Source organism: Cajanus cajan, chromosome 6 (assembly GCF_000230855.2).
Source record: "Cajanus cajan strain Asha chromosome 6, NIPB_CcT2T_4, whole genome shotgun sequence".
Lineage (NCBI taxonomy): Eukaryota > Viridiplantae > Streptophyta > Magnoliopsida > Fabales > Fabaceae > Cajanus > Cajanus cajan.
In genome coordinates, this window is record NC_138522.1 from 339,468 (window position 1) to 348,149 (window position 8,682).

Here is an 8,682-nt window from a genome sequence, read left to right on the forward strand (position 1 = left end):
AAAAATGAATTCATTATTCAAATTCGAAGAAGGAATTAGAGTTGTGTGTTTCTCTTTCTCCATTTTCACATTTAATCAAAGAATTAGAATGTGAAGCTTGACATTCCTCCTTAGGAAACTCTTCTTCAATTTTCTTCACAAGAGAATCAACATATATAATAAAGTAAAGGCTTAGAATAATCACAAGAAAACTCATTCTCCTCTTTATCTTTTGCTTTCTATTTTTCAATTAATTTATTTTCTCTCAAATCTTTTTTTTTTTTATGTAATTTATTTATTTTTCTCTCATTTCTTTGTTTTTCCTCTTTATCTTTCATCTTTTTTATCTCATTTTTTTCTTTCTATTTTCATTCTTAGCTTAATTTGATTCTTTCCTTCGGTGAAAGTAGAACAAGTTTATCTTATAACTTTCATATACAAAAAAAATCTTACTATCTTTTTCATTGTGTTTTACATTTCTTTCAACTTGTCAAGGTGTATCCAACAAAATATGCCATTGTTATGTCAAAAAAAAATATAGATTACCTTGGTCTTAAGTTTTGCTATTAAGAAACATAAAAATATTTGATTAATAGTATAAAGTTTTTGAAATGACTAAGATGGATCTTTATCTAAGACAAAAATCATATAGTGCGATGAATTTTGTATAAGATGATGATCTCACTAAGTTGATCATGTAAGTGGATAAGATGAATCATTAATCATAAAAGAAGATATGCATTAAATTTTTATTATTTATGATCTCTAATTAAAAAATTGACTACATATGAACAATCCCTTAATAGATCAAATTTATAAATGCTTCCTTGGTATTATAGGTTGGTTAACTTCATTATTATTTTACAATTTTCTAGTTTCTAAATAATACTTTATTCCCATTGTCTCATAACAAGTGTTCCATTAAAAAATTAAGGGTGATTGATTTTTTTTTTGTCCCTACAATCTATGATAACCCAATTTTTATTATTTTTTTAAAAGGGTCGCTATGAGCTATATTAACCTCATTTTTTATTTATTTTTTTTAAAAGGGTTATTAAAGCCCATGTAATCCTTTTTTATTTATTTATATTTTTTTCCAAAGTTGTTAGTGGGCCTTACAACTTGCAACTCTTTCAACGTGCGCAAAATTGAGAGTATAAACTGAATGTATGAAATCAAATTTTTCTCATCTTTATATACTTTTACGTTGGTTTCTTTCAAAAGCTTTTTTTAGAGCGTTTGATACTAAGGTCTAATATACAAACATCTAATACTAGTACTTGATAGCTATTTTAAATAGTCCACCAAAGATCGTTAAGTGCAAGATTGTCCCCTGTCAAGAGTCCACTATTTGTATGTTTTTTGGTCTAACATGATATCAAAAGCTTAATTGATCTCTAAGGGCATGTGAAAGGGAAAAAAATTAGAGTTTTTGAGGGAGAGAAAATCATTTAAAAAAACTCAAAAATAAACAAAAAATGGTCTTTAACAAGAGTGTTTTGTCTCCACCTCCTATAATTGTAAGCAAAATCTATTATTTGTAAGCTACAAAAATGAAGACTTATTTAAAAGCTTAAAGTTTGGGAGATATAATAACAAATAGAAGCAATTTACCTCCATTATCAATAACTCAAATAAAAAGTTACAATGACGAAATGACAATGAAAGACAAAAGACTACATGATGTATTTATCAAGATCCTAATTCACGAGACTACAAAAAAGACATAGGATAAGTTGAAGGAAGGTTTTAAGGGTTTGAAACAACAAATTTAATCATTTTTTATTTATTCAAAACTTGAAATTTGTTTCATTAGATTCATTTACATGAAAATTATTAATAGGAATTGATGTTTAAACCAAAAAAAGTGGTAAACAAAAAATCCCATGAGATATATTTTTAAACAATTTTCACTATATTTATAATCTTTTGTGTTAAAACATTAATTGAATTACATAATTTTCATGTAAATTAATCTAATGTGATAAATTTCACATTTTAAGTTAATAAAAAAAATAATTCAAAATCAAGTTATAAAATCGAAAAAAATCACTAATTAAAAAGAATCAAATCAATCCAAATTTAAAAAATAAAAAAATAAAATAAACATTTAAAAAAGTTAAAATAAATTTTAAAAATATGAAAAAAATATCAAAATTATTATTTTAATCACACATTTTTTATTTAAAAAAATTGAATCTAATTTAATTATTGATTTTGATTTTCATAAAATTAATATGAGAATTTCAAATTAAAGAATGAAAATGATAATTTTCCGCTGATGTAGTGTGGGCTGCGTAGTTCCCACTTCCCACCAAGTACCAACTGTGTTGTGTCTGTCGAACAGCGATGATCGTTTATGAATAACAGAATCTGTTGCTGCAATGGCATCATCCTCTTCACACACATGGATTCCTCTCTCTTATTGTTCTCGCCCTAACACGAACGTCAACATTCCCAGCCCAATCCTTACCTTCCCAAACATCATCAGCAGAAGAATAAGCGCTTCCATCAACGCCGAAACCCTCAATTTCTCCGACTCCTTCGAACCCGCCGGATTCGGGCCAGACTCCGACCCGAATCCGCCCCCCGATGACCCTCCGTGCCCGCCCGGTCTCCGACAGTACGAAACGATGGCCGTTTTGAGACCCGACATGACCGAGGACGAGCGACTTGTACTCACTCACAAGTACGAGGAGGTATTTCGCTATTTCTTTCCTTCTCTTCTTTTTAATCTTTCCTATCGGATCGGGATCAAATTCAATGAAGCATGATACTGGTTTCACTTTCACTTAGAAAATTGGATCCAATGGAACATAATATCATTAAAAGGGATACCTAACAAAACTTGAATTTAATTTCTATATAAAAACATTTTCACACCCAATTAGAAATCAGGAATCATGCTATGCTAGGTATGTGGCTTATGAGGTGGTTATTTTAAAACTCAAGCAACTTATGCTACATGCCAATTTGTAATTTGGTCACACTACGACAGTGTAATTCCATTGACATCAGAGTCTGTTTAAGGACTTAGAAAGTAAAAGAAATAAGGGAAAAAATATTAACTTCTTAATAAGCTAAAGTTAGCATATACACAAATTTTAAAAATGAAGTTTTTAGAGAAGCAACTATGAGAGTTTCTATAAATTAATTTATGCATAAAATAATTTTATTTTTCTCTTCAAATTTTCTTCTCTTTTAAGTTATAAGTGCTTTTGGAGAAGTTTATTCAAATAGCTCATTAATGTACTCCAATATTCAATGTTCCTGAAGCTAATGAGTCAAACATATTATATTTTCTCTTCATTTTAATATTTTTCATCAAACAGAGCACCTTCTTCTGGTTGAATAACTTCATAGAGAACAAGCTCATCAAATGGTGAAGACATGTCTACATTTTGAAATTTATTCTTTCTTAGCGACTTTATCTTTCCGACATTCATGACTGTCATTGGGGCTAGTCGGCTAGATAGATATCATGGTTTTTGTTCTCTCATTTTATTGTGGTAAATGAGAAGAATTTGAGTACATTGTGAACTGAAGCTGCAAATGAAATAAAAATGCTGAAATAATTGCTAATTGAAATGTATACTTTGAAAAATATGAATTTTACTGACATCTAAAATAAAATTAAAATATCTTTTACAGTCCAGGACACAATACACTTGTTTGTATTTATGGTATTTAGATTTTCTAGTTTTACCTGGTCTCAGATCCTAACTATGTGGGGTAATTGCAGATAATGATGAATTCATCAAACATTGTGGATGATATTTGTCTAACAAAGGAAATTAAAAGACAAGACATAGTTTTGGTACCTTATTTTGCTTGTGATGTTGTTTTCCCATCAAAGTTAGAGTTTATCTCGGTAACCCACATACTAAAGGTGGACATTAAAGGGTGATGTGAGTTACTTAGCTGAGGTGGAACTCCAAATTTTACTGGAGAACAACACTACAAGTACCTAAAGTATAGTAACTAAGTTTTGTCCAAAACGAAAACTGGATGCATGCTTTCTCGAAGTGTAAAATTTATTTTGATTCCCATGCAACAACCTTTTTTTGCATTTGGACAAGTTTTTGAAACTCAACTCACATAGTTGAACCCCGTCCTCATATTATAGAAGTGGAGCCTTTACTAAATATGAATGTACTGAATGTTTATCTTTCCTGGGGAAGAAAATCAGCAAATCTCTGTAGACTGCCGATTCTTTTATTGCTTATTATTTTTCAGTTAATCAGTATGCTAAATAATATGAAGTAAAGACCTAGTAGAACACAAACCAAGGTACTTGATCCGTCAGATGTGTCCCTATGGCTCTGGTTATATCTTTCGACTTATTGTGCCACCGTGAATCCTTGAGGGTTAGTTCATTCATCTATGTTTAAATGTTCTGCGAATACTAGAAATGGGTGTGGTTGCAAGTACAAACAAAATATTTGGCATTTTGGGAAAGGTAGAACACTTACCCTGTGTTTGGTTGGGTAGAAGTTGGAAGGAGGGGAGGAAAGAGGGTGGAAGTTGATTTTTGTAGTGTGTTTGGTGTAGTGGATTTGAATGGAAGTGAAGAGAATATGTGGTGGGACCCATTTGTTTTTTTATCTTCTCTTGAGAGGATTAGAGGGGAAGTTGGTTCTTTTACCTTTTTCCCTCCTATTCGCATGAGGCCACTGGTGTTTTTTATCCTCGCTGTCTCCTTGTACAGTTGTGCGTAGTGTGTGAGCATAATCAATTAGAGCTGCCTCCTTGCTCTTGAATTTTGGCTTGTGCCTCCTTGGTCGTGGTGTTAAAATAGCTCCATTCTCCATATGATTGATTATGTTTGATACATAATAGATTGTATGGAATAGTTAATATAAAAAGATGGTAAACAATGAACATCAATTTTGTTTTTATTTTATATTATCTAATATAAGCCAATTAAAAAAAATTATTTCTATTCACTTCGCTCCTACTTTTCTCGTACCATACACTCATTTTTTATTTTATCTATTTTTTTTTCTCTTCTCTTTTCTTTTATTCTTTCTATTTCTTTTTCCTTTACCAAACACAGTCTTGAGAATTGTTAATTCAATAACAGGGTAAGGGTGGTGAAGCAGAATGAGGAGCAGCCCTCCTCCTCTGGTCCGGGGTAGCTACTCAATTCCTTAATAAACCATGATTCTATACCCCTATTTCATACGGCTAGAATCATATTAAGCCCCCACTCTAATATGAATGAGGACCAAACTCCTAGTTTAGATGTGAACAATCAGCTGCCATTCTTTTTTTATTTTATTTTTATGTTTTATATTTATGAGGATAAGGGCAGTGGGGTTTAATTTAAAAAGTAAACTTCTCATTCTCCAAGTCGAAGCCTGATTTGTAAGTAGGTTATATTCATGTATGATGAAAAGTGACAGTTTAATCATATAAACCCAACTGCTGCAATGATATTTTTCTTGTTTCTTTTTGATAAAGATGATGAATTATGTGAAATGATTTTTTATTCTTTATTTATTATTATTATTATTTTTATATTTTTTTTGCAATGTTCTGTTAGAGATGTTCTTTACAAATATGATACGATTTTCCTTCTTGTAGCTACTTGTTGCAGGAGGCGGCATGTATATAGATGTTTTTAACAGAGGAGTTATTCCACTAGCATATAGCATCAGGAGGAAAAACAAGGCAGGAGAGACCAACACTTACGTTGATGGTATCTACCTCCTCTTCACGTACTGCACCAAGCCTGAGTCCATAAACATTCTTGAGGAGACACTCAAAGCTGATGATAATATTATTCGCACAATGACTTCCAAAATTAGGAAAAGAAAATATTAGTTGTTTTCAGCTCTTTACTAGTTTTGAGTAAATGATGGTTGCAGAAAAAAAAAAAAAAAACTGTATTTACTATGTGGTGTCCTTTTTTTTATATTTTTTTTATCAGTTATTGTTCCCTTTTTGTTTGAATTTAGGTGTTTTTGTAGCAGTGGATAATTACAAGAGAGGTAATTCCATTTACAGCAAGCAGAGTTACCTATAGGCCTGTAAATCTGATAATATTTTAACTTATTATTATATGGCCATTTTGGCTTCCAAAACACTTTGTTAGATTGAATTAATGGCAAGCATGCACTTTACTAGGTGTGTTATGAATATAAAGGCCACGGCCCAAGTCATTAGAACATGCACTTTGCAAGGGGCTTTGCCAATTTGTTGTCGATTCACGTGGCTAGGGGATCTGAAGTAGGCTAAGAGTGTGTTTGGATGAGGAATTTTACAAATTCAAGAAATTTTAAATTCTTGGTATTTGAATTACTTTGATTTCAATTTCTATCATTCTTAAAATATTTTGTTTGGATGAGTCAATTCAAATTTCTTAAATTTTAAATTGTTAGGTTGAATATGATAATTTGATTCCATCATAGTAAAATTGATTTTAAAAATATATTTATATGTTGAGATTTTTAAATTAAATTTTATAAAAATAAATATTAATCCATTTTTAAATATTTAATAATTTTAAAAATTAATATTAGATAATATTTAATAATTTTAAAAATTAATATAAGATAATATTTAATAATTTTAAAAATATTTTTAAATATCCAATAATTAAAAGAATGAAGAGATAAGATAAAATATATAGGTGAAATAAGAAAAATAAATATGAGGAATTTCAAATTCTCCCATTTTTTAGAGAATTTGAAATTCTACTATTTTAAGAAAATTTACAAATGCTTAGATTTCAAATTCTTTGTAAATTCCTCATCCAAACAAAACATTTAACCTCAAGAAATTTAAAATTCTTCAAATAAATGAATTACCCTATATAAATTTCTCATCCAAACACACCATAAGGGTCTTTTTAGCTTTTTTAGAAGCACTTATAGGAGAACAAGATAGAAAAAAACAAATGAAATAAATTTTTTCAGAAGTTAAAATTAATTTATGAATAAGTTATTTTGTAGAAGTTTTTTTTATTAGTTTCTTCAAAATCTTAGTTTTAACTAATATATAAGTTAATTTTAACTTATAAATAAGTTTATTTTGTTTTATTTATTTATTTTCTTTTCTTCTAAAAATATTTATAGATGACTTTATCCAAACGAAACCTATATCCTAAGTCCTAACCTTAAAATAAATCGGACTTGACTTCTTTAAGCGTGTGGTTCTGGTTCAATGTGGTCACGTGGAAATTATTGTATATGATTTCACGAGATTAATTTCTCATTTCCTAAGTGAAAGGATACTTGATGAATAAAATAAAAAGAATAAGAAGGATTGGAACTCGGAAGGTATTGAAGTTACGAATGAACTTTACTATTGGGCAAATGCTTTTTTTTTGTTCCCTTCTAATTGTTGTTACTACAGTTTTTAAACTAGGAATGCTAGCAGTCAAGAACTAAAATGTTTCTTTCCTTTTTTTTTTTTTTTTTTTTTCAACACACATTCTTATTTGGTCAGGTAACAACTATTAAACTGTGAAGGTGATTTGTTAGTGATCGAGTATGAGACCCATATCATTTAATAATTATATATATATATATATATATAATATTTTATTTTATTAATTTAAATTTACGAATAATCATTAAAATATTTTATACGTTAAATTGATTAATGAAATGAAATATTAAGTAATTTTAAATGTTTTTACAAATTTACAAACTTGATTAATGCATTAAAAATTTTAAATTTATAGTTTAATCGTTGAAATTTGACGTAGAAAATAAATTATTAAGTAAAGTAAATTTAAGTAGACTTGTAAATAAATCCCTCTTCATATATATATATATATATTAATTACTAATTCAAAAGTTTATTACAATTCTTATTATACGTTTTTCGACATACATTCTTATTTTATCAATGGCTTGTTGTTTTAACTCAACATATATATTTGTTTTTATAAATCAATCTTGTCGAATTTATCATAAGCATGCAATTTTTATTGATAATATTAAGAAGTTGGGAAATATTGAAATATTATTTTTAGACATAGCCTTAGACAACGTAATATGTGTACTATTTTTTTTTATAACAAAACTGGGTCTAAAGGTCATATTAATTCACATCTCGATTTCAATTTTTTGCGGGTCGTTTCGGGAGGAAATTGTTCTAATATTCCATATATTGATTGGCAAATTCCGGAATAACATTGTGCCGTCCAGGTCGAAATCCGACCTGCACCTCTATTCGGCAGTGGGGCGACCATGCCTACTCGGCACCAACCCGACCGAGGGCTCAGCATAGACCTAGTCGATCATGACTCGACTCGACCTGGGGAACTCGATTCCTCTCGCCTAAAAGGACTAAGGAGACTACTCGGCATTAACCCGACTGGGTCCCCTGCGCGGACCCAGTCGGTAAGAACCCGACTAGACTTATCCCCTTTAACCTCGCGCCATCAAGATAAGAACGGTTAGGGAAATTCCTTTATTCTCGGGGCCCAAGAGGCCCATGAACGACGTACCATAAAACCCAAAACCCTAGAGTTGAGAAAGGAGATTACACTTTTGAATGCTCTGGCTTTGAGGCTAGACCTAGGCAGAAACACTAGTCCATCCCTTGGCCGGAACATTTTGGCGCCCACCGTGGGGCTACGGTAAAACTTTTCCTACGCCCCAAGAAATACAAAAAACCTACACTCTACTATGGCGAGAGGCGGCACATCCAACCACGACAACAACACCCTACCATGGAGGATATGATGAC

At 30.4% G+C, this 8,682-nt stretch overlaps 1 non-coding gene across 1 annotated transcript; it reads left to right on the top strand.

Moving 5' to 3' along the window:
• Positions 1–2,536: 2,536 nt before the first annotated feature.
• Positions 2,537–5,786, top strand: LOC109796063 (uncharacterized). Its single transcript, XR_014434435.1, has 2 exons — positions 2,537–2,678; positions 5,579–5,786. It is a non-coding gene; the product is annotated as an uncharacterized LOC109796063 (transcript).
• Positions 5,787–8,682: the final 2,896 nt, after the last annotated feature.